We start from the raw sequence: 26,595 nt of genomic DNA on the forward strand, positions 1-26,595 counted from the left end.
GAGAAAACTGACAAATGGTCCAGGGAAATTCCAAATCGTAAAAGAGAAAGCTTAAAGAATTGGGCTGCACTTCAACAAATCAAGAACATTTACATATTGCACCCATGTGATGAATTCTAATTTTAGCTATCATGCTAACAATTTATCAAATAAACCAATTGACACAGCAAGCTGAAGATAGTATAGGATAAATAGAATTTCCCAGCTGGTTGGGAAGCAATTAAGGCTTGGTTGGAGGGACAAGCCCCAAACCAGGTTGATAGGAAGAAAGTGGTTGATTGCAAAGAAAGGTATTCAAAGGATGTTTTTGAATATGAAGGCCGCTGCAGGACATTTGGCTCAGTTACTCAGAAGTCCCAGAAATCACTGAAGATAATATTGAAGATGCTATATATGGCCCTCTCAAGTCGACTTTCATGGGTGATTTGAAAGCAGGTGTTGCTAATATGGTGAAGCTAACAGGAGTAACTTGGAGTGAAACTGCTGTTTCCTACAATGACGTGGCACAAGCTGCCAAACAAGTAGAGCGGAACATTGACTTCCAAATATGATCGGTACAGGGAGGTCAATGGTCTCCACCTGCTAACCAACAGAACGGGATATGCAAATTATTTGACAGCAGAGGACATTGGGCACGATCTTCATACGAGAGAAAATCTGCAGATGCTGGAAATCCACAGAAACACAGAAAATGCTGGAGGAACACAGTATGTTAGGCAACATCTATGGTAATGAATAAACAGTTGACGTTTTAGGCCCAGATCAGGACTGGGAAAAAATGATGAGAAAATATGAGGTCAGAGCAAGAATATGGGGGGAGAGAAGGAAGAAGCATAAGGTGGCAGGTGAAACCAGGAAAGTGGGGGGGGAGTGAGGTAAAGAGCTGGGAAGTTGATTGGTGAAAGAGATAGAGGAGGAGGAATCTGAAAGGAGAGGGTAAAAGTGCATGGAAGAAAGGGAAGGCAGAGGAGCACCATAGGGAAGTGATGGGCAGGTTAGGAGGTAGTAGAGAGAGGCAAAAAGGAATGGGAGATAGTTAAAGGGGGCAATTAGCAGTAGTTTGAGAAATCACTGTTCATGCCATCAGGTTGGAAGATACCCAGATGGAATGCAATGTGTAGCTCCTCCTGAGTTGCAGAAGAGGAGACCATGGACTGACATATCAGAGTGGGAATGGGAAATGGAATTGAAATGGGTGGCTACCAGAAGATCCCACTTTTCTGGTGGGTGGAGCGCAGTTGCTCAGTGAAGCAGTCTCCCAATTTACATCTGGTTTCACTGATAGACAGGAGGCCACGCCAGGAGCATCTGATAAAGTAGATGACCCCAACACACTCACAGGTGAATTGTCACCTCACTGGGAAGGACTGTTTGGGCCCTGAACGGTAGTGAGGGAAGAGGTGTGGCACTTGTTCCACTTGTAAGGATGAATGCAAGGAGGGAGATCAGTGGGGAGGGACAGGTCATGCAGGGAGCGATCCCCATGGAAAGCGGAAAGGGGAAGGGAAGGGAAAGTGCTTGGTGGTGAGATCTCTTTGAAGATGGCAGAAGTTACGGAGAATTATGTACAGAACGGAGAGGCTAGTGGGGTGGTAGGTGAGGATGAGAAACCCTGTCCCTGGTGTGGTGGTAGGAGGATGGGGTGAGGGTAGCCATGCACAAAATGGAGGAGTTATGGGCTGGATCTTATTGGCATAAGAAATCAACTTCACCACAAAGTAAACAACAACCTCAACCTCACAACAAAAGGAAAATATTGATTGTATGGCACAATTTCAGGCTACAATAGCAGCTGTAATGGAGATATTGTCAAAGTTGCAAAAATAACTAGGGTTAGCCCTGCAGCCTTCGTCTGCAGTGGTAGAGCAAAAATCAAATGGCTTATGTACACTGTTGTTAGAAGTTGAAGGCTATAATGATTATGACTGTGCAAGAACAATAACATACAAAGAAAATGAAAATTATCAGGAACACGTGCTCTTGTTGAATCCAGATCTAGTTCCGTACAGTGCTGGCTCCTCAACCATTGAGGGAGGAATTCAAATGGCCAGTTGGCCCACTGTCACAGGAAATGAAGTGATGGACTCAGGAAACAAGGATCCATAGAACCATAGAAATTTACAGCACAGTACAGGCCCTTCAGCCCTCCATGTTGTGCCAACCCATATAATTGTTAAAAAAAAGTACTAAACCCACACTACCCCATAACCCTCCATTTTTCTTTCATCCAGGTGCCTGTCTAAGAGGCTCTTAAATACCCCTAATGTTTTAGCCTCCACCACCATCCCTGGCAAGTCATTCCAGGCACTCACAACCCTCTGTGTAAAAAACTTACCCCTGATGTCTCCCCTAAACTTCCCTCCCTTAATTTTGTACATATATCCTCTGGTGTTTACTATTGGTGCCCTGGGAAACAGGTACTGACTATCCATAGGCTCCTGGTACCTCTGCATAACAGGTTGAACCGAAAGTTTTAATTGAAGTCTGAAAGCCAGCAGAAGGAAGATCAGCTAATAGCCACATGGATTCTTGATATGCTTTGGAAATGTATGGAGACAAAGAGCATTTCTTACAACTGTGGGAACAGCAATCAAGAATGGTGAACAAGTACAAGAACTAGCATCTCATGCTAGTCACGCAACTAGCATCAGCAATTGCAGTATTAAAATGTAAAGGTCACTAAAATTACCACAATGCAAAGCAGTGGAAATGCATATGCAGATGAAACTGCAAAACAAGGCAGCGAAAGAAGGAATAAAGAAATTTGAAGAAATGTAAGAAAACCCGGTAACTGAAACCAAGTTAAACACTGTGTCACAGCTGAACATGCAAAATATTCATGATATGCAAGATCAGTGCTCAAATGAAGAAAAGTGGTACCGGATGGAAATCGTGGATTATAAATGATGATGGAGTATGAAGATATGGCATTAGTTATAGACTGGTAGCTCCAGCAGAGCTACTTGCCACAGCAGAGGATGGCCGACAGATTTGCCCAATGGTGGTGGAATCCAAAGTTCAGGATGCAAGCTCCAGAAAACAGCTGAGAGATGTATGACATGCCAGAAGACAAACCCTAGATCAACGGAGAAGCTACTTCAACTAATTACTCCTGCTCTACCTGGTCTATTTTTACATCTAAAAGTGAACTACATTATGTTACGAAAGTGCCAATGCTATTCGAATGTCCTACTAATAGTGGACACATTTTCAAGATGAATCAAAACCATCCCAGCAAGAAAAGTTATTGCCACATACACAGCCAAAACTCTGATTAAGGACCATACCCCTAGATGGGGATCGCCATGCCAAGGAACACATCTCACTGTAAGTATTTGTCAATAATTATGTCGTCTGATGAATTTTGAGAGGTCTTTTCATTGCCCCCATCATCCAGTCATCAGGGCAAGTTGAAAGAAGGAATGGCATCAGAAATGTACAAGAAGGTCCAGAGTTGCCTCTACTTCCTGAGGAGACAGGTCTTCTGGAGTATGCAGGCCTCTCCTTCACATGTTCTACCAATCTGTTGTCACCAGTACAATCTTCTATGTGGTGGTGGGCTGGGGAAATGGCACCAACATGGATGATGCCAGCAGGCTCAATAAACTGATTAGAAATGCTGGCTCTGTTATAGGAGTCAAACTGGACACACTAGAGGCTGTGGTAGAATAAAAGTCTCTATGGAAAATCCTGGCAATTCCGGACAATGTTTCTCATCCTCTGCATGCCACCTTGGCTGAAAAGATGAACACTCTTAGTAATAGACTAAGCCAACTGTGCTGCTCCAAAGAGCGTTATATGAGGTCATTCTTACCCTTGGCATTAGGCGCTATAATAAGTCAAGCTATAACTGGGGAAGTGATGGCCCCTCCTGTTAGACTGTTCATGGTTACTTCTTTGTTTTCTTTCTATTTCTCTTCTAATATTTGTATCTGTGCACTGGCAATGCTACTGTGACACTGTAATTTCCTTTGGGATCAATAAAAGTATCTGTTTATCACGACTAAGTATCATGAGGAAGGTGTACCATGGCCTATAGCTCTTCCTTGGATTGTATGCAACATCAGGGCAACCCCAAACGATAAAACAAAACTGAATCCACTTGAAGTGATGACGGGATGACCTATATGTCACTACCAGGAGCTCTCAATCTCAGAGAGGCTGATATACATGTTATGTCAGATAGTTTAGCTGATTATTGTGCAAAACTAACAAAAGGTGTTCAGTCTACTCCTCAACAGGGTTCTGCTGCTTCCTATGGTCCACTGGAAAGAGGACACACCTTGATTCCTGGGAAGTGGGTCCTGGTCAAGAAAACACGAGGGACTCTTGGGAACTTGGTGGGAAGGTCCTTCCGAGGACCGTTAATTAACAATTCAGAGGTTAAGGTAGAAGATAAATGTGGATAAAAGCGGACACACGCTAGCCACTACAAGTGAGCTAAAGTGATTCCAGATTTAAGACAAGTACTTGAGGCGACTTCAAGAATATAATTACTGGACATTATTATCATAATCAACTTTCTTGTGTTTGTTTAAAAGTGATTACACTTAATTTTGAGAAGTGATTCTGCCAGAGTCTCTTATAGAATCAAAAGGGAGACTGTTGGAAACCACTTTTTTTTTGTTTAAGAATATACTTTTTAACAAGCTCGTGTATTTTTCACACTCTGGCAGATAAACTAAGTTTATCACCTTTCTTATTCTTCATTGCTCAAGAATGTTTTAATAATGTGGCCTATTAATTAATTCCTTCCTTATCTAATGAATTTTTCTCTTATCTATAAAAGTGATAGATTTTTCAGAAGTGCCATATTGTACACTTTTGTCTCACACCCCTTGGCATTAATTCCCCTCAGCATCGTTACTCAGCTCTTTATTTAGTTTGCTTTGTATTTGTATGCTTGTTTGTACTCTAAAATCTTGGAATTAAGATTTTTTGCCATTTTTGACTCCTGGAAGATCCCGAAGGATCAGAAATTAGACAGAGATCCAACAGAGGAGGTATAAGAGCTTGAAGACACACACTCAACATTTTAGGAACAGCTTCTACCCATCTGCCATCAGATTTCTGAAAGATCCATTCACACTATCTCACTATTTTGCTGTCTTTTTGCATCACTATTTAATTTTTATATATTTCTTATTGCAATTTATAGTAATGTTTCATGTATTGCACTGTGCTGCTGCCACAAATCAACAAACATTACATTTGTCCATGATAATAAAGCTGATTCTGACCCCAGAGGTAATGAAAAGGAAAAGTCATAAGCAAATAAGCAATCTTTCTTCTTCTAAAAATCATCCAAAATAGATTATGACTCTCAATATAGCATAAAGATTGGCAGCCTAAAGATCCAGCTAAATGAATTGTTCAATAAAACAGCTTCAGCAGGAAACACTGAAATGCTGATTAGTTGATTTAAGATTTTTCCCATGCATTTCCCAGAACTCAGGAAATGCATGGTGAGATTGAATACAAGCAATTGTTTTTAGTTTACCACCCCAGAAAGCAAACAAAAGATCGAATACAGCTGGGGCTATGCAAGGCTTTGAAAGGAAGTACTTAAATATAGATGGTCAGCAAAGCTTTGTTAAGGACACAAAATGTCTTGGGTGTTTCTCTTGTGATCGCAAGACCCTCTTGGACAGTGATAATATAACATGCTGTAGGCCTGTTACCACGACAGATGGTGGAGAAAGATGCGTGACCTCGGTTGCAGCAAGGCCTAGGACTCAAGCTATGGACTTCACTATTGCTGCAGTCCAGGAGGGGAAATGCTAGAGGTGGTATAGCACGGCGGCCGTGCTCTTTTGGGCCTCTCTTGCTCTCATGACATTACTGCCCTCTGGGGGGAGGGTGTTGATTGGTAGAAAACAAGCTGGATTGCAGCGTACTGCCGAGAACTGTATCATCAATCTGTGGGACATGTCATTCAGACACTTGGTCTATATATATATATTTTTTTTTGCATGACTATGTTTTATTTTGCTCACTATTCATGTGCTTTGTATGTTTTGCACCTTGGCCCCAGAGGAATGCTGTTTTGTTCAGCTGTATTCATGTACAGTTGACTGATAATTAAATTTGAATTTGATTTGACTTGAATTTGAAATGCTGGGGGAATGCAACAATCCGGGCAGCCTCCATGGTGGGGAACATTTGGTATTTTGTACCGAGGCGCTTCACCATATTGGGAATATCTGGACTCACTAAACTGAATGGCGGTGACGGAATGTGCATTGATAAGAATACACAACGTAGTCCACTGGGACATCATTAACACTTTTGGTGAGATCCCAAGGGATCTTGAGACATATTGATGCAGCCACAAAGAAGTACAAATACAAATACTTTATTGTTACCAAACAATTGATACTAGAGCGTACAATCATCACAGTGATATTTGGACAATGGTCCAAAAGGTTATAGCCCATTGGATCGAAGGCAAGATAGAAAACTGTATCTATGATAATAGGAGGCAGAGGGCAATGGGCAAGAGCTCTTCGTGTACATCAGGATTTGGTGGTGGAACCTTTACTGTTGGTTATCTACATCAATGATTTGTATACAATTAGTAGGTTTGCAGATAGACCATAGAACAGTACAACAGAAGAACAAGTCCTTTGGCCCAGAATATTGTGGCAAACCTAATAAATTAGTAATCAAATTGCCAACTAAACCAATCCCTTCTGCCTACACAATGTCCATATCCTTCCACTTTCCTCACATTTACCTGTCTGTCTAAACGTCTCTTAGAAGTCTGTAATGTACAATATCTGCACCTACCAACACCCCAGGCAGCGCATCAGCCTCTGCCACTCCAGAGAAAACAATCCAAGTCTGCCCAACCTCTTGTGTCAGCACATGGCTTTTAATCCAGGCAGCATCCTCTTCTGCACCCTCTCCAAGACCTTTCCTATAATGGGGTGACCAGAACTGCATGCAATGCTCCAGATACAGCCTAACTAGTTCTATAAAGCTGCAACATAACTTTCTGACCTTTGAACTTAATCATCATCATTATGTGTTGCGTTATATGATGTGGGCGATTATGGTTTTCAACGGCCATGATGGTCCTTAGCAAATTTATCTACTGAACTGATTTGCCATTGCCTTGTTCTGGGCAGTGACCCCCAGCCATTATTAACGCTCCTCAGAGATTGTCTACCTGGTGACAGTGGTCACATAACCAAGGTTTCTGATACCCACCACCTGCTCCATGGCTTCATGTGACCCTGACTGGGGGGCTAAGCACGTGCTACACCTTGCCCAAGGATGACCTGCAGGCTAGCAGAAGGAAGGAGCACATTACATCTCCTTTGGCAAAGATATATCTCCACACCGCCATCCATTGAACTCAATGCCTTGACTAATAAAGGCAAGAATGTCATATACCTTCTTAACCACCCTATCAACCTATGTAGCCTCTGTCAGGGAACTATGAACTTGGGTACCACAAGATCCCTCTGCTCATCAGCACTGTTAAGGGTCTTGCCCTTAACAGAGTACAGTCTCTTTACATTTGACCTATCAAGGTGCAACATATTGATGCAGCCACAAAGAAAGAAGGACAAATACAAATACTTTATTGTTACCAAACAATTGATACTAGAGCATACAATCATCACAGTGATAATTGTTTCTGTGCTTCGCGCTCCCTGAAGTACAAATCAAAGTAAGTATAATAAAAATTTAAATTATAAATCATAATTAGAAAATAGAAAAGGGAAAGTACGGTAGTGCAAGTCAGGTCCAGATATAACCTCGGACCAGGCCTCAATGATCGGGCCCAGGTACGGTCTGGAGTTAAAGCAATTCTGGCGCGTCGATGATCTCCAGCTGGGTCAGTAACTTTGCTAAGCTGTTGTTGATCTTGCTAGACGTAGCAAATTGGAGGTTTAGAAGGGTTTCTCGGGTATAGGATAGGGTAGAGGGCAGTTTGCTCGGCAGAGCACGCGCAGAGTCGCCAGTTACCGGCGCCATCTTAAACTACATATATATTTACTGAGATTCACAGTTCTTCCCTTTACTAGTATGTATTGCATTGTACTGCTGCCGCAAAGACAACAAATTTCATGACGTATACCAGTGATATTAAACCTGATTCTGATTCTGTTCACATCTGGCTCGGTTAAACTCCACATGCCATTTTTCCACCCATATTTACAACTCAAATATATACTGCTATATTCTTTGATGAAAAAAAATGTTGTTGATGATAGTAAGGAGGATAATGTTAAAAGAGATTAAAGTGGTTAGCTTTATTTCTCACATGTACATCGACATATACAGTGAAACATGTTGTTTGCATCAAATCAAAACCAGCGCGGATTGTGTTGGGCAGCCCGCAGGAGTCGTTATGCTTTTGGTGCCAGCACAGCACGCCCACAACTCACCAATCCTATCTTTGGAATGTGAGAGGAAATCAGAACACCCGGAGAAAACCTACACAGTCTTGGGGAGAATCTACAAACTCCTTACAGGCAGCGGTGGGAATCGAATTCTGCTCTTATAGTTTGGCACTGTTATAGTATTGTGCTGACTGCTATGCTACCATGTTAACAAAGGAATAATATTGATCAGCCTGTAGAGTAGAGTAATGGTAAATGGAATTTGATCCTGATAAGCGCAAGGTGATGCACTTCGGTAAGACTAATAAACCAAGGACACACACAGTGAATATCAGGGTCCAAAAAGTTACTGAATAATAGGGGGATTTTATGAACAAATCAAAGGATCCCTTAAGTTGTCAGTAGAGGTAAATAAGGTAGTGATGAAGGCAAATAGGATGCTTACTTTCAATAGTCAGGGCATAAAAAGTTATGGCACAACATTATAAAAAATGGTTAGGTTTGATTTAAAAGTCAAGATAATACATTAGCATAAAAATGCTTGGAACCTTTAGGGTCTGCAGATTATCAATTTGAAAACTATTGCAACTCACAACACTTTTTCCCCTCCGCCATTAGATTTCTGAATGGATATTGAACCCAAGAACACACTACCTCACTCCTTTTTTGAATTACTTGGTTAACTATTTAATAATATATGATATACACACATATAATATATAAATATATACATATTTACTATAATTCACAGTTATTATTCTATATTGCATTGTACTGCTGCCACAAGAACAACAAATTCCACGCCATATGTTGGTGCTATTAAACCTGATTCTGGTTCAATTTCTTTCTTCTATAAGCAGCTTTCTCTTACTAGCTTCAGCCACTGGTGGGTGCTGGTAACCCTGAAGACTCTTACCCATGCACTAGATATGAAGCGAGAGCAAGCAGGCTGCGGAACCTCCAAGGGAACCAGCTGTACCCGATGTTGCCCTCATCTCCACAGAAACGGTGAGAATTTCATCTGAAGTGCAGAGTGAGTCAACATTTTATTCTGCAATGCATAAAGAAACTTTTTAAGCAAAATATACTTTATTCAAAAGTAAAATTATTTACAATGACCCATGCAATGACAATCAATCCGTTACAGACAGTTCCTCTACTTTCTATACATTTCCACACTTTCAGCCACTCGCGTGGCACTCTGTTGCTTCATCTTCACACACTATTGGTGAAGGGTATACTCCCCGCCACCCCACTCCTTCCACTCCCATGGGAGAAGGACCCTAGACTGTGGTCCTTCCCCACCAGGCCCTTGTGGTGGCTGCAGCGAGTTTGAGTGCATCCCTCAGCACGTACCCCTGCAGCTGAGAATGTGCCAGTCGGTAGCATTCCCCCACGGACATCTCCGTGTGCTGGCAGACCATCAAGTTTCGGGCCGACCAAAGAGTGTCTTTGACCGAGTTGATGATCTGCCAGCAGCACCGGATGTTGGTCTCGGTGTGCATCCCAGGGAACAGCCCGTAGATCAGAGAGTCCTCTGTTACGCAGCTGCTGGGGATGAATCTAGACACTGTCCCTTCCATCCTCCTCCACACCTTCTCCACGAACCCACAGTGTGCAAAGAGGTGGGTCACCGACTCCTCCTCACTGCAGTCCTCCCGTGGGCAGAGGGGTGTGGAGACGATGTTCTGGGCGTACAGGAGGGATTGGACTGGGAGGGCCCCTCCCACCGCCAGCCAGGCGAGGTCTTGGTGCCTGTTGTTGAGGTCTGGCAATTAGGCATTTTGCCAGATGAACTGGACGGTCTGCTCAGGGAACCACCCGACTGTGTCCATCACGTCCTTCTCTTGCAGTGTCTGCAGGACATTCCGTGCTGACCACTGCCTGATGGCCCTGTGGTCAAAGGTGTTGACCTGAAAGAACTTCTCTACGAAGGACAGGTATGGCGGCAAAGACCAGCTGACAGGGGTGTTGCGCGGGAAAGGGGCCAGACCCATCCTTCATAGCCAGGGTGACAGGTAGAACCTGGGCACGTAGTGGTACTTGGTGCCCACGTACCTGGGATCCACACACAACCTGATGCAGCCGCACATGAAGCTGGCCATCAGGGTGAGGGCAACATTGGGGACGTTTCTGCCCCTGTTGTCCAGGGACTTGTGCATGATGGTCCATCTGACCCGCTCCATCTTGGATCCCCAGACGAATCTGAAGACAGCTCGGGTAATTTCTGAGCTGAAGGAGCGGGGGACTGGCCACACCTGCGCCAAGTACAGCAGACCTGAGAGCACCTCACACCTGATGACCAGGTTCTTGCCCGCTATCAATAGGGAGTGCCCTCTCCCAAGCCCCAGTTTCTGTTTCACCTTGGCAGTCCATTCCTGCCAGTTCTTGTTGCACGCCTCGGCCCCTCCAAACCAGATCCCCAACTCCTTCAAGTGATCAGCCCTGATGGTGAAGGGGACGCTGGTTTGGTCGGGCCAGTTGCCGAAGAGCAGGGCTTTGCTCTTCGTGCGGTTGACCCTGGCCCCCGACGCCTGCTCGAACTGTTTGCAGATGCTGATCAGCCTGCGAATTGACCTTGGATCAGAGCAGAGGATGGTGACATCGTCCATGTATAGGGAGGTTTTGACTTGAGTCCCTCCACTGCCTGGCAGGGTCACCCCTCTTATGCCCCCATCCCTCCTGATGGCTTCGGCAAAGGGTTCAATGCAGCACACGAACAAGACAGTGGAGAGGAGGCAGCCCTGCCTGACTCCAGACCTGATGGGGAAGCTGTCTGTTTCCCACCTGTTGACCTGGACTGTGCTACAGATGTTCGTGTAGAGCAGTCTGATCCAATTCCGGATTCCCTCCCCAAATCCCATTTTGGGGAGTACATCCGCCATGTACGTGTGCGATATCCTGTAGAAGGCTTTCTCCTGGTCCAAGCTGACCAGGCAGGCGTCCACCACCCTCCCTCCCCGCACGTAGGCGATGGTGTCCTCTGCAGCGCGAGGCTGTCTGAGATCTTCCTGCCCGGTACAGCACAGGTATGGTCCGGGTGGATCACCTGCTCCAGTGCAGACTTGACCCTGTTGGCGATAGCCTTGGACAGGACCTTGAGTCGTCCACATTCAGGACTGAGATGGGCCTCCAATTTCTAATGTCTTCCCTCTCCCCCTTCTGCTTGTAGATGAGGGTGATGATGCCCTTCCGCATGGATTCGGACATGTTGCCTGCCAGACTGGTTCAAGCTGATAGGAAGGCGACTCAAATAACCACATGTTACAACAGTGGTGTGCAGAAGAGCATCTCTGAATGCACGGGCATTGAACTTTGAAGTGGATGGGCTAAAGCAGCTGAAGTCCGTACCGGGTTCTTCTCTTGTGCCTAACTGAGGGTATATTATTCTTTACTCAACAGATAATTTGCTGGAGCAGATTGAACAGCATTGGTTGGGGTCAAAATAATTGCTTCTGTTTTGGATCGAAACACTGATATGAACTGAGAGTAGAGAGGTTTACCCCTCTTCCTGATGCAGGGTTTCAACCCAAGTCTGAAGCAAGCAGGTACAGACTTCATGACTCAGAAATGCAAATCTTTCCAGACTGTGTACTTTTTATTCTGAAACCTAGATAAAAGGATTATTAAAAGTTGCAGCAAGATGGAATAACTACCACACAAGGGGGAATTAAAAGGAGGTCCCCTTCTGATATTACCGTAGCAACATTTAATCTCAACAGACACTGAATGTTCTCTAAGATTAACATCAGAGTGAAAGTGGAAACTGCAAAGGGAAAAACCCAAAGCAGACAGCGTGAAGAAAGATGGTGAAAGTGACTGGGGAATTTTTTTTAAATCATATTTCCAGTTGTAATGAAACTTGTGGAAATAATAGTGCTTTCCACCATCAATGGAAAGTGGAGGTGGTGGGGTCGGCAAGACAAAGGTTGCATTCTCAATGAATGCTCGAAATATGACATTTTGATTGTGAGATATTGGGACTAGAATCCATCCGAAAAGAAGAGTTCAACCTGCACCTTGGCACCAAGATTATGTTCATTATATTTACATATTTATGCAGACACAGCAGGAAGAAGGCAATGGCAAAACACTTTTGCAGAAAAACTCGCCAAGAACAATCATGGTTACGGATAGAGAAAAGAGCAAGAGCAGCAGTGTGAAGAGGGTCCTCCCCAGTGGCAATGATCAGATGGAAGACCATGATCGCCCACGTCACACCGCATGGCACAGAATGATGACAATGCCAGATACGGTATTACCTGTGAGTTTGTAACAGTGGAGGTGTTATACTATCTAACACATGGTAACTAGATACTCTTTTGTTATTGTCACATCTACCATGGTACAGTGAAAGTAATTGTTTTGCATGCCATCCATACAGATCATTTCACCACATCAGTACATTGAGGTCGTAAAAGACAATAGAAAGGAACACAGAATATACTTTCCTGAATGTGTTCAGGACCTCTATCTCACAGAAAATTGCCAAAATAAGATACATTATTTTTTTACTCAACAGATATTCTACTGGAGGAACCGTGTGGGTCAAGCAGCATCTGTGGGGGGGTTAAAGGAATTTGGGTTGAAATACTGTATCAGGACTGAGAGGATCTCCCTTCTTCAAACCTAAACATTGATAGTTCCTTTCCTCCCACAGACGCTGTTCCAGCCGCTGAATTTCTCCTGCTCCAGATTCCAGCATCTGCACTCTTGCGTCTCCATTTTTATACCTGTACATTGGAATACCCTGCAATGGTCTGGACAGTGTGGCCACAAGCCCCAAAATTGTCCAGGCACTGAGCAGTCCAATTGCAACTCTGCCACAGGACTCAATCGAGGCTTTTTTATAGGTATAACTTCAAGTCAATTCAAGTTTATTGTCATTTAATTTTATACATGTATACTGTCAAACAAGACAACCAGTGTTATACATAACACACTATAACTTATGAAAGGAAGGAAGAAATCTACAGGTGGATTACACATAAATAAACTAAAATGCTTAAATTAAATATTGTAAAGTACAGGACAGATCAACCAGTGACACTCAAATGTGATGCAGCAGGGAGTTCAGAAGCCTAATGGGCAGAGGGAAGGTTTTTCTCATATTGTCCATTCTGCCTTTATGCATCAGTCTCCTGCCTGATGGTAGAATGTCAAAGAGGGTGCTGTGTAAATAGTGCTTCTGATAAATGTCCCTGATGGATGATAGAGAGTCTACTATGATCCTCTCAGTCATCTCACAGTCCTTTGTAGCAACTTCTGGTCCAATGCTTGGCTGCCTCTATATGAGATGGAGATGCAACTAATCAGGAAGCTTTCAATGGTTCTCCTGTAAAGTGGAATTAAGATGGTGGCAGATTCCTTGCTTGCCTCAATCTCCTTCGGAAGTGGGGATACTGCTGTGCCTTCTTGTTCAGGTAAGTGATATTCAGGGACCTGGTGAGGTAATTCATGATGTGAACTCTCAGGAACTTGGTAGTCCCCGAGTTACGAACGTCCGACTTACAGACTCATGCTTACCAACCGAGGAAGGAGAACGCCGTCCGCCATTTTAAGTCATTGCCATTGACACTGTGTTGGGTGTTTAACTTTGTATTTGGCTTAAATTTTTCTTAGTAAGATTCACCCTGACACCGTTCCGGTCAGCTGGTGGCGCAGTGATATCAGCACCGGGCTGGCGAATGAAGTTTCCCGAGTTCGATTGAACCATTCCCGTGCCGGTTTGATGTCGATCCAGAGACTCCGTACCATCCGTGCTGGGTTGATCTCGACCTCATAAAAAAAAAACACTGCCACCTCCAGTTTAAATTCCCACATGGAATGTTGTGGATGATCAAATACTCAAACCCAGCACAACCCTCACTTGTCCCATTTAGCCTGCCTCAATGCAGTGGTCCTTAGGACCCAGCGGACCTCGGGAGCTGCCACCCCCAGTGTTTCTGTTCCATTGATGGGAAGCGATCACGATTGAAAATAAAGTGGAAATAATAATGCGTTTGGAAAGAGATGAAACGCCATCAGTCATTGGAAAAATGTTAGGCGACAGTCAGTCAACGATGGGAACAATTTTAAAGGATAATGGATAAAGTGAGAATAATGGAGCATGTGAAAGGCCTTGCCCCGATGAAAGCTACAATTATTATTAAGCAATGCAGTGGTTTAATTATTGGAATACATATGTTTCTTAAGTGATTTTTATGCATAGAAAGGTAAAATATATACTATATACTAAGACAAATGTTTGACTAACTGATGCTAAGTAATACCGGATGTACTTGTTCCGACTTCTGTACAAATCCAACTTAAAGATGGACTCAGGAACAGAACTCGTATGTAACCCAGGGACTGCCTGTACCTAACTCTCTCTACAGAGCAGCCATGTATTCGCAGAGGGGGATGATTCATCTGCACCTTCTTGAAGTCCACAGTCATTTCTTTGCAAAACTCACAAAGAACATTTCCCAATCAGGAGCAGCAATTCTGGAGAAACATCATTAACTTTGTTCCATTCAATTCACCCACTTTTTCTGAAGAGACATATACCCACACACCACTTTCATTTTTACTCAGATCTCCTAAGCCTTACTGGCGTGGAAGGACCATTAAAGTTCAAGGACAAGGCTGTCACCAGTTTCCCAAGCTAACTCAGCAGTTATTGAGCTACTGAAAGCTTGGCTCTCATACCAAGAACAATATTTGCTTTATAAAGGATGATGACAAACTGAGAAACGGAGGGAGAGAAATGTTTGAAATGTCTTCAAGTGTTTTTCATAATTATTCAGTAACATAACTTACTTTTTTTTCCTGCTCCACTCTCATCTCACTGTTCTTTGGTATCAGTACGTTGCACCCTTTTTATAAACAGAAGTGCCAAAGATCTATATAACCTGTACATCACTATGTCTTTTATTATAAAATCACTGAATAATTTATCACAAATAAAAGTCGCGTAATATATACATCCCAAAGAGGAAGTAGTATTCTAAAGGCAGGATGACACAACTCTGGCTGACAAGGGAAGCCAAAGAGAGGGCATATAACAGAGCAAAAATTAGTAGGAAGTTAAAGGATTGAGAAGCTTTTTAAAAATCAACAGAAGGCAACAAAATAAGTCATAAAGAATGAAAAGATGGAATATGATGGTAAGCTAGCCAATAATATTATAGAGGATACCAAAAAGATTCTTCAGATATATAAAGTGTAAGAGAGGTGAGCCTTGCGCTGGGGCTATACGGCATTGAAGCGCGTCCCCTGGGTGGTGGAGGGGGGGGGGGGTCCCTCGTGTGAGCAGTGAACCGGATAATATGGAAGAAGGTGCTGCGAACCAACATAGCCTAGAAGAAGGAACTCCGATTCCAAACCCAGGTAGATAAGACTCGTTAGCCCTGGATGGCAGCCTATCTAGGAGAGGGTAAACTCTGATTTCAAACCCGGGCAGGTGGAGCTTGTTATCATGGAAATGCCATCGCCTGGGGATAGGTGACCCCGACAGAAAACCCCTGGTCCTCCAGGTTGGGGTTTGTGCAATGGGCTAACAAGCCGTTCATGTAAAACAAGCAATTGTTACAGAAACCGTCAACAGATTGTCAACCACTAACCCAGATCTCGGGAAAAGCGGGGCCCCATTCGGGAGGCTGGAAGAGGTCGCCCAAAGCAAACCTGGAGGTGTAGGCTTTTGGATGAACTGAAAGCTGCCGGCCAAACTTGGGAGACCGCAAGAATATCTGCTAGAGATCGGAGGAAGTGCAGAACTTTTGTTGAGGCCCTATGCCCCACAAGGAGCGAAAAGGATTAAAAAAGAAGAGAGGTGAGAGTGGGTATCGGGCTGTTGAGAAATGATGCTAGAGAGGTAGTAATAGGGGAACAAAGAAATGGTGGATGAACTGAATAAGTAATTTGCATCAGTCTTCACTGTGGAAGACACTAGCAGTTTGCCGGAAGCTCGAATGTGTCAGGGGCATGAAGTGTGTGAAGTTACCATTACTAGGGAGAAGGTTCTTGGGAAACTGAAAGGTCTGAAGGAGATAAGTCACCTGGACCAGATGGTGTACACCCCAGAGTTCTGAAAGAGGTGGCTTAACAGATTGTGGAGGCATTAGTAATGATCTTTCAAGAATCAATTGATTCTGGCCTGGTTTCAGAGGAATGGAAAATTGCAAATGTCACTCCACTCTTCAAGGGAAGGAGTTAAAAGAAAGGAAATTACAGGCTAGTAAGTCTGACCTCTGTGGTTGGGAAGATGTTGGATTCAATCGTTAAGGATGTGGTTTTGTCGTACTTGGAGGCACATTGTTTCCTTGAGGGAAAATCTTGCCTGACAAATCTGTTGGAATTCTTTGAAGAAATAACAAGCACGAAAGACAAAGGAAGATGTTTTGTACTTGTATTTTTAGAAGGCCTTTGACAAGATGCCACACACGATGCTGCTTAACAAATTCAGAAGCCATGGTATTACAGGAAAGACATCAACATGGATTGAGCATTGATTGATTTGCAGGAAGCAGACTGGGAACAAAGGGAGCCTTTTCCAGTTGGCAGCCAGTGACTAGTGGTGTTCCACAGAGCTTTGTGTTAGGTCCACTTCTTTCTACATTACTGTATATATCAATGATTTAGATAATGGAATTGATGGCTTTGTGGCCAAGTTTATGGATGATACGAAGATAGGTGGAGGGGCAGGTAGTTCTGAAGAATCAGAGAGACTGCAGAAGGTCGTAGACAGATTAGAATGGGCAACAAAATGGCAGATGGAATACAGTGTCAGGAAGTGTGTGGTCATGCACTTTGGTAGAAGAAATAAATGTGTATACAATTTTCTAAATGGAGGGAAAATTCAAAAATCTAAGGTACAAAGGGACATGGGAGCCCATGTGCAGGATTCGCTAAAGGTTAATTTGCAGGTTGAGTCAGTGGTGAAGAAGGCAAATGCGATGTTAGCATTCATTTTGACTGAACTAGAATATAAAATGTTGAGACTTTATAAAGCTCTGGTGAGGCCTCACTTGGAATATTGTGAGCAGTTTTGGGCCCCTTATCTAAGAAAGGATGTGCAGATAATAGAGAGGGTTCAAAGGAGGTGCACTAAATGATTCCAGAATTGAAAGGCTTGTCATATGAGGAGTGTTTGATGGCTCTGGGCCAGTGCTCATTGGAATTCAGAAGAATGAGGGGTGACCTCATTGAAACCTATTGAATATTAGAAGACCTAGATAAAGTGGACTTGGAGAGGATGGTGAGGGAGTCTAAGACTGGAGGAAGCAGCTTCAGGATAGAGTTACATGCTTTTAGAATGGAGATGAGGAGGAACTTCTTTAGCCAGAGAGTGGTGAATCTGTGGAATTCATTGCCACAGGTGGCTGTGAAGGCCAAGTTATTGGGTATATTTAAGGCAAAGGTTGATATATTCTTGTTTTGTCAGGGCATTAAGTGTTACAGGGAGAAGGAAGGAGACTGGGGCTGAGAGGGAAATGGATCAACCATGATGAAATGGCAGAGAAGACTTGATGGGCCAAATGGCCTATTCCGCTCCTATATCTTAAGGTCTAAAAATACTGCAAGGAAATAGGTCCTTCCGCCAACTCATTAGTGCCAACCAAGTGTGTCCATCTAGCCCAAATTCATTTACCCTAATTTGGCCCATATCCTTCTAAACCTTTCCTATCCATATAATTATCTAAATGTCCTGAATATTTTTCTCTGTACTTGCTTCAACCAGCTTGTTCCACGTAAGCACAATCCTGTGTGCAAAGAACTTACCCCTCAGGTTCCCTTTAAGACTGTCTTTTCTCATGGAAAGCCTATGCCCTTAAAGTTCGTTTATTGCCTTTCACAAGCACGCTACCAAACAAAACAATTTTCCCCAGACCAACGTGCACAACGCAGTACCTATAACTCACACAACACAAAGTAAAATTACAATTAAATAAACAAATAGTAACGTGCATTTATGACATAAATCAAAAAGTAAACAGTATAACGCTACTGGCATTTATACGTGAGGAGATCTGGGTGGCAGCAGGGAGTTCAGTCGTCTCAGGGACTGGGGGAAGAAGCTGTTTCCCATCCTAAAAGTCCTCGTCTATTGCTATGGTACATCCAGCCTGATTATAGGGGTCAAAAAGATTGTTGGATGGATGGGATGGGGTTTTGAGCCCCTATTCCTGGGAAAAGACTGCACATTCATCCTATCTATGCTCCTCACAAATTTACACACCTCTATAAAGTTACCTCTTGATCTTCAACATTCCAAGGAATAAATTTCTAACCAGTCCAACCACTCACTATAACATAGGCACCGGAGTCCTGGCAACACTCTCGTAAAAGTCCTCACAACATTCCCATAGGCTGGAAAATAGACTCCTTATCTTTTAAGAATCTGCAGAAGCATTTCAAACATGGCTTCTCGGAGTATTGCCAGTCATCCTAGAGAGCACAGGTTTAAGGTGACGGCGAGAGATTTAATAGGAACCTGAAGGGTAAGTATTAAGCCCAGTAGGTAGCTCATATGGAATGAGTTGGCAGAGGAAGTGGTTGAAGCAGGTACATTAACAAGATATAAAAGGTACCTGAACAGGTACGTGGTAAGTTTAGAGGGATATGGGTCAAATGGATATCTTAGTCAGCATTAATCAGTCGGGTTGAATGGCCTGTTTCCATCTATGACTCCTAAAGCTCTTCTCCTGAGTCTTAAGGCAATAGATGCTGGAAGCAGGAACATATGAGCCAAGGCCACACTGTACTTCATGGCAACAGTCAGATTCTACCTTCCGGTTGTTGTATAATAATATGGAGCAATAACTCCAGCCCCTGAAAAACCTTCAAGTTACCTCTCTAAGGGAGCCATCACTCTATCTGCTTATTGTACAATCCAGGCCAGTCACCAGAGATGCACGTGATGTTGATCACCAATTCTCTGTTAACTCATCAGTACGCTGGATATCGTGCCTCGTTGGTGAGAAAAAGCCAAAGACATGATGGTTATCCAGTAACAGATGTGCTTCCTGTCAAACTGCATACCTAAGGAGGATTGATGGGTAGAGCTTATTTATTGATGAACTGATTGTTAAAAAATAATTACAGCCGGTGGAATTCTTTGCCACAAATTATTGGATATATTTAAAGTGGAGGTCGATAGGCTCTCATTTAATAAGAATGTCAAATGTTACAGGAAGAAGTCAGGAGAATGTGGTTCAGAGTGTTGAATCAGAATCAAGTTTAATATCTCTGGCATATATCGTGAAATTCGTTAACTTTGCGGCAGTAGTGCAATGCAATACATAATAAACAGGAAAACATTGAATTACATGAAACTTTTTTTTTCATTTCTGTTTTTGCACTACTTAGCTGAATTTAACTATACATAAGTAGAAATGAAGAAAAGAAGTAGTGAGGTAGTGTTTATGGGTTCAGAGTTCATTTAGAAATCGGAAGACAGAGGAAGGAAGAAGCTGTTCTTGAATCGCTGAGTGTGTGCCTTCAGGCTTCTGTACCTCCTCCCTGATGGTAATAATGAGAAGAGGGCATGTCCTGGGTGGTGGTGGGGGTACTTGATGATGGAAGCCGCTTTTCCGAGGCACCCTTCCTTGGAGATGATGTTTTGCATCAGCCGTGATCGCATGGTGGAGCAGACTCGATGGTCAAATAGCTTAATTCTGCTCCTATTTCTTATCATCTTATGGTCTTGTACAGATTACTTTTATTTATTAACTTACTGATGAACCTGTACTTTTTTATTTTTGATCAACATCTAATTCCAGAGTAACAGCAAGGCGAGTCTCTACCCATTACCCCATTTCTTTCCTGAACCCCTGCACTCTCAATCTGCCCATCACCCAGCACACTCCTTCCACTGGTTCCCCTCGCCATCACCCTCATTCCATGCTCCACCTTTACCACTTATCAGTTACTCCATCACCTTCAGTTATTTGACACTTCCACCTGTCACCTCTAGTTTCTGATGACATTGCCATTCTCGCTCCCCACCCCCCGCCAACTTCCTTGTCTGCAAATCACTTTCCATGACTGGATCCACCTATCACCTGCCAGTTCTTGCCTCCTCCCACCTCCCCCATTTTCCTGCAACTTCTTTACACTGGCTATCTCCCCACTATCCTTTCAAAGTCAGAGTAAATTTATTATCAAAGTACATATATGTCACCATATTTATTTTCCTGCAGGCATTTACAGGAAAATAAAGACGTACTGTAGAATTTATGAAAAACTATACATAAATTTAGTCTTTCAGCCCAGGTGAAGGGTTTCAACCCAAAACATTGACTGTCCACTTCCCTACACAGATACAGCCTGGCTTAAGCTCCCCCAGTGTTTACAAGTTGCTCTAGTCTCCAGAATCTGCAGTCTTTTTGCCTCCAGGCGAGTGGAAGTGACAGTGTGCAAATAGCAGGGAATAGTGGTTGTGGTATTGGCAAAAGAGTTCACAGCTTTCCTTCCCACATCAAGTTTCATTGAAATTGAATTGTGTAACTCTTTGAAATGCAACTTCTCATCATGTCTTGTATCGTGAAATTGTATCGCACAGTTTTACATAACCGACTTTCTAGGTATCTCTTCTTTCCTACAATGATCAGAAGGAAATTCTCAGAATGCAATCAGTCTATGAAAGTTTTAGCCATTCATTTAATCAATTAATATCCCTCCATCTCTATTACTTAAAACTCCACTTATCTTTCTTTATTGTGTAACACATTTGCAGTTTTCCACCCATAATCTAAGCAGCTAAAACATATAGTAGCAGCCTGATAAGGCGGAAAGACTTGTGGCCATATAGGGTCTTTTGTAATTCCTCAAAACAGTTCATAAATTCTGTGGTGTGACACAACAGCTGCTCGACAGACACTAGACTCCTGAAAAACACAATCTTCTTCTAAAGCTGTGATTTTGTTTGAGGGGTAAACATTGACCAAGATCAGTGATCACTTACTGGACTGCGTGTATTAAACATAGGAGAGTTTAGATATATTGTTACCTTGTCAAACACAAGATTGGATAAAGCATGAGATTGTTGAACAGCAGGGCAGGTTCAGAGCACAACCCTCTTACTCTTGCACCTCTTTTATATGTTTCCTGACAATATGCACCCTCTCTCAAAATTATGATCTATTCCTTGTTGTATTTTTGTTCATGGTAACTATAAATTAGACCATAAGATAGAGGAGCAAAATGAGGCATTTTGGCCCATCTAGTCTGTTGCACTATTTGATCATGTCTGGTTTATTTTTTCTCTCAACCCCATTCTCCTGACTTCTCTCTGTAACTACTGATAACCTTACTAAACAAGAGCCTATCAATCTTCTTCAGTATACCTTTAAATATATCTTTTTAAATATGTCCAATGACTTGACTCCACAGCCATCTGTGGCAATTAATTCCACAGATTCACCGCCCTCTGCCTAAAGAAATTCCTATTTTTATCTGTTCTAAAGGGAAGTTCTCGCACTGTGTCCTCTAATCCTAAACTCATCCATTATAGGAAACATCCTCTGTACGTTCACACTATCCAGGCCTTTCAATATTCAATAGGTTTCAATGAGGTCTCCCCCATTCTTCAAAACTCCAGTGTGTACAGGCCCAGAGCCATCAAATGCTTCTCTTACATACATTAACCCTTATAATCCTGAGATCATTCTCTTAAACCACCTCTGGATCCTCTCCAATGCCAGCAAATCTTTTCCCAGATAAGGGGCCCAAAACTGCTCACAATACTTCAAATATGGTCAGACCAATGCCTTATAAAGCCTTAGATACTCACTTTTACATTCTAGTCCTCATGAATTGAATATTAACATTACATTTGTCTTCCTTACAAAAGACTGCATCTTTAAGTCAACCTTCAGGGAATCTTGCACTAGGGCTCCGAAGTTCTTTTGCACCTCTGTCTTCTGAATTGCTCCCCATTTAAAAAAATTGTTTACCGTTTTTACCCTAGTCTTTCTTTCTACCCTGATCATGCACTTCCCTACCCTGTATTCCGCCTGCAACTTCTTTAACCATTTTCCTGACCTGCCCTGCCCCTCCACCTACCTTTGTATCATCTGCAAACCTGGCTACAAAGCCATCAATTCCGTCATCCACATCTTTAACAGAAAATGTGAAAAGTAGTGGACCCAACGTGACCCCTCTCTCCATAACTCAGTACCTTAGGTCATGCAAATTTCTCGTAAAACTCTTCTGCACTCCTTCAAAAGTTATGTTTCCTATAGCAGAGTGACCAAGATGTGGCCTCACCAGCAACTTGAACAACTGCAACATAACATCCCAACTTCTATAATTAATGCCGCGGCTGACGAACGCCATTGTACCTACATCAGTTAAGTGGTCCGCTAGGGTGGCGGTTAGTATAACACTGTTAAAGAGCACACATTCCAGATTCAATTTCCACTGCTGTTTTGTATTTTGTATGTTTTCCCTGTGACTATGAGACTCCCACCTGTGCTCCCAGTTCATCCCTCCCAAAGTTAGCATTAGTAAGTTGTGGGGATGCTATGCTGGCACAGGAAGCTTGATGACATTTGCGGGCCGCCCCCAGCGCATCCTCAGATTATGTTGGTCGTTGACGCAAACGATGCATTTCCATGTACATATGACAAATGCACTTAATGGCCACTTTATTAAGTACCCCTGCTGGTTAATGCGAATATCTAATCAGCCAATCACGTGCCAACTTAATGCATAAAAGCATGCAGACAAGGTTAATGTGTTCAGACCAAAAATCAGAATGAGGAAGAAATATGACCTAAGTGACGCTAACCGCGGTGTTGTCAGTGTCAGACGGGGTGGTTTGAATATCTCATAAAATGTTAATCTCCTGGGATTTCCATGCACAACACTCTCTACAGTTTACAGAGAATGGGGCAAAAAAGAAATACATCAAGTGAGCAGAAGTTCTGCGGGTGAAAACACTTTATCAATGAGAGAGGTCAGAGGTGAACGGCTAGACTGACAGGAGGGCGACAGTCACACAAATATCCAGGCATTACGACAGTGGTGTGCAGAATAATATCTCTAAATGCAAATCACATCGACCATTGAAGTGGATGGGCTACAGTAACAGAAAACCACACTGGGTTCCTCTCCTGCACATATATTATAAGTAGCCACTGAGTGTAAAGCTGAAGTTCTCCTGCAGCCTCTTGTGTTTGTAACTTGTAACTGTACCAATTCAGCCATCTACTGGATACTAAGGTTAGTGCAGGATATGCTGAAGACATAATTAAATGATTCCAGGTTGCACAAAAATGTTACTATGACATTGTACTTCAACAAAATATCAAAGTGTACGGACAGTATGTGAAACCTTAAGCCCTTTCAGTTTAAGCTGCAACTCCTATACCTATCATCCAGTTTACATTCAATACTTATGTGTGTCAAGATGGAAGGCAAAGTCGAAAATTCAGGTTAACACTCCACTGTTGCACTGAGAAAAGGCTGAGAGATGTCCTGTCTTTTAGTCAAGGCCTCATCTGCTCCATATAGTAAAACATACACAACTCTTTTGAAGAAAAGCAGAAGAGCTTTCAGTAAATTCCTGTCCAAAACTTTATCCCTCACAGAGCATAGTACAGTACAGGCCTCTCCACCCAGAATGTTGTGTCGACCTTTTAACCTACTCCAAGATCAATTCAACCCTTCCTTCCCACATAGGCTTCCATTCTTCTCTCATCCATGTGCCTATCTAAAGAGTATCTTAAATGTTCCTAACGCATCTTCTACCACTAACCCGGCAATGAATTTCACGCATACACCGCTCTCTGTGTAAACAACTAACCTCGGACATCCCCCCTATACTTTCCTCCAAACACCATAAAATGATGCCCTCTCGTATTAGCCATTTCGACCCTGGGAAAATGACGCTGGTTGTTCGCTCTATCAATGCCTCTTATTATGTCCAATGCCCTCCATTTTTCTTTTATCCATGTGTTTTCCTGTGTTGCCGCAGGAAGTCCTAACAGGCTCAACTCGCTTTTTAAATCTGGTGCAAGAAACTGTGTCCGTGATCTCAGTCTCCGTAGACTGGGAGATTCTTAATCAAGCTGTTTAATCAATTTCACAGTGCTGCTTGAGTGGCATTATTGTGCACATGTTGAGAGCCCAACTTCTTCAATTACACAGGACTGAATTTCAGAAGTACTTGAAAAGAAGGAGTAATTTGAGATTAAAAGTGGCTCTACAAAATGGCAAGGCCTTCTTTCTAACCTTACAGCAGGGTCTTGGCCTGAAACGTCGTCTCTTTATTCCTCTCTGTAGGTGCTGCCTGACCTGCTGAGTTTCACCAACGTTTTGTGTGTACATGACTCTAGATTTACAGAATCCGCAGAATCTTGTGTTTACGCGTGCAATTCTGGTTGCCCCATTACGGGAAAGATGTGGTAGCTTTGGTTTCAGGAAAGATTTAGCAGGATGGTGCCTGGTTTAGAGGGAATGGGCCATAAGGAGACGCTGAACAAACATCAATTGTTTTCTCTGGCATGTAAGAGGCTGAATAAAGACTTGATAGAGGTCTATGAAATTATGAGATGCACATATAGGGTAGACAATCAGAACCATGTTCTCCAGGGTAAAAATGTCAAGTATTAGAAGACATACATTTAAGCTGAGGGGAGTGTTTGAAGGAGATGTGCAGGGTACGTATTTGTTTACACAGAGGGTAGTTGGTACCTAGAACTGCCAGTGATAGTGGTGGAGGCAAATATGACAGTGTCATTTCAGAGACCATTAAGTAGACACAAGAATATGCAGGGAATGGAGGGATATTGCTCATGTTCTAAGTTCAAAGTAAATTTTATTATCAAAATACATACATGTCATTATATACAACCCTGAGATTCATTTTCCTGCGGGCATTCTCAGCAAATCTATAGAATAGTAATTGTAACAGGATCAATGAAAGATCAAAGAGTATAGGATACAACAAGCTGTGAAAATTCAAATATAAATAAATAGTAAGAAATAACTAGAACAAAAAAAAAGATAAAGAGTCTTAAGGTGAGATTATTGATTGTAGGAACGTTTTAATGATGGGGCAAGTGTGATGGTTGAGGGGTAATAACTGCTCCTGAATCTGGTGGCCTAAATCCTGAGGCCTCTTATCTTCTACCTGATATCAGCAGCGAGAAGGGAACATAGCCTGGGTGGTGGGGATCTCTGATGATGGACACTGCTTTCCTATGATTGTGTTTCACATAGATGTGCTCAATGGTTGGGAGGACTTTAGCTGTACTGGGCCGAACCCACTGCCTTTTGTAGGAATTTCTGTCATTTCTGACGTTGGTGTTCCCATACCAGCCATGATGCAGCCAGTCAGTACACTCTCCACTACACATCTATAGAAGTTTGTCAAAGCACTAGATGTCATGCTGAATCTCTGCAGACTCTTGAGGAAGTGGAGGTGCTGCCATGCTTTCTTCGCAATTGCACTTACTTGCAAGGTCCAGGACAGGCCCTCTGAAATAGCAAAACCCAGGAATTTTAAGCTGCTAATCTTCTCCCCTTCTGATCCTCCGACAAGGACTGGCTCATGGATCTCTGGTTTCCCTCTCCTGAAGTCTACAATCAGTTCCTTGGTCTTGTTGACATTGAGCGAGAGGTTGCTGTTTCAAACTTTCAAACTCCCTGCTGTATGCTGATTCATCCCCACCTTAGATTCGACCCACAACAGTGGTGTCATCCGCAAACCCAAATATGACATTGGAGCTGTGCTTAGCCACACAGTCATAGGCGGAAAGCAAGCTACAGAGGTATACAAAATGCAGCATGGAATGAGTGGACAGCCAGAGGCTTCTTCCTCAGGGCAGAATGGGATAACACAAGGGTGCATAACTTTAAGGTGTTGGGAGGAAAGTATACGAGGTTGTCAGTTTTTTGTTTGAACACTGTATGGTAGGTCCATGGAATACACTCCTAGGGTATGTGCATTAGGAACAATTAAGAGACTTTAAGATAGGAATAAGGATGAAAGAAAAATGGAGGGCTATGTGTGAGGGAAGGGTTAAATTAGTGGTCCCCAACCTCCGGGCCACGAAGCATGCAGGGGCGCAGTGGTAGGCGGAAAAGAAAAAAGCCAAAATAAACAAGCTAATTAATTAGGTGCCGCCTGGCAATCGCCTCTGATCTGGGCCAACGTTTACGTGCCGGGTGACACCTAATTAATTAGCTTGTTTATTTCGGCTTTTTTCTTAAAGATGTGCTGGGTGCGTTCCGCCTACCGCTGCACCCCTGC

At 43.0% G+C, this 26,595-nt stretch overlaps 1 protein-coding gene across 7 annotated transcripts in view; it reads right to left on the reverse strand.

Moving 5' to 3' along the window:
* hemk1 (HemK methyltransferase family member 1) overlaps nt 1–26,595 on the reverse strand; it is a 187,086-nt gene that overhangs the window by 143,837 nt on the left and 16,654 nt on the right. The window lies entirely within an intron of this gene.

The sequence above is a fragment of the Hypanus sabinus genome, chromosome 19 (genome assembly GCF_030144855.1).
Source record: "Hypanus sabinus isolate sHypSab1 chromosome 19, sHypSab1.hap1, whole genome shotgun sequence".
NCBI lineage: Eukaryota > Metazoa > Chordata > Chondrichthyes > Myliobatiformes > Dasyatidae > Hypanus > Hypanus sabinus.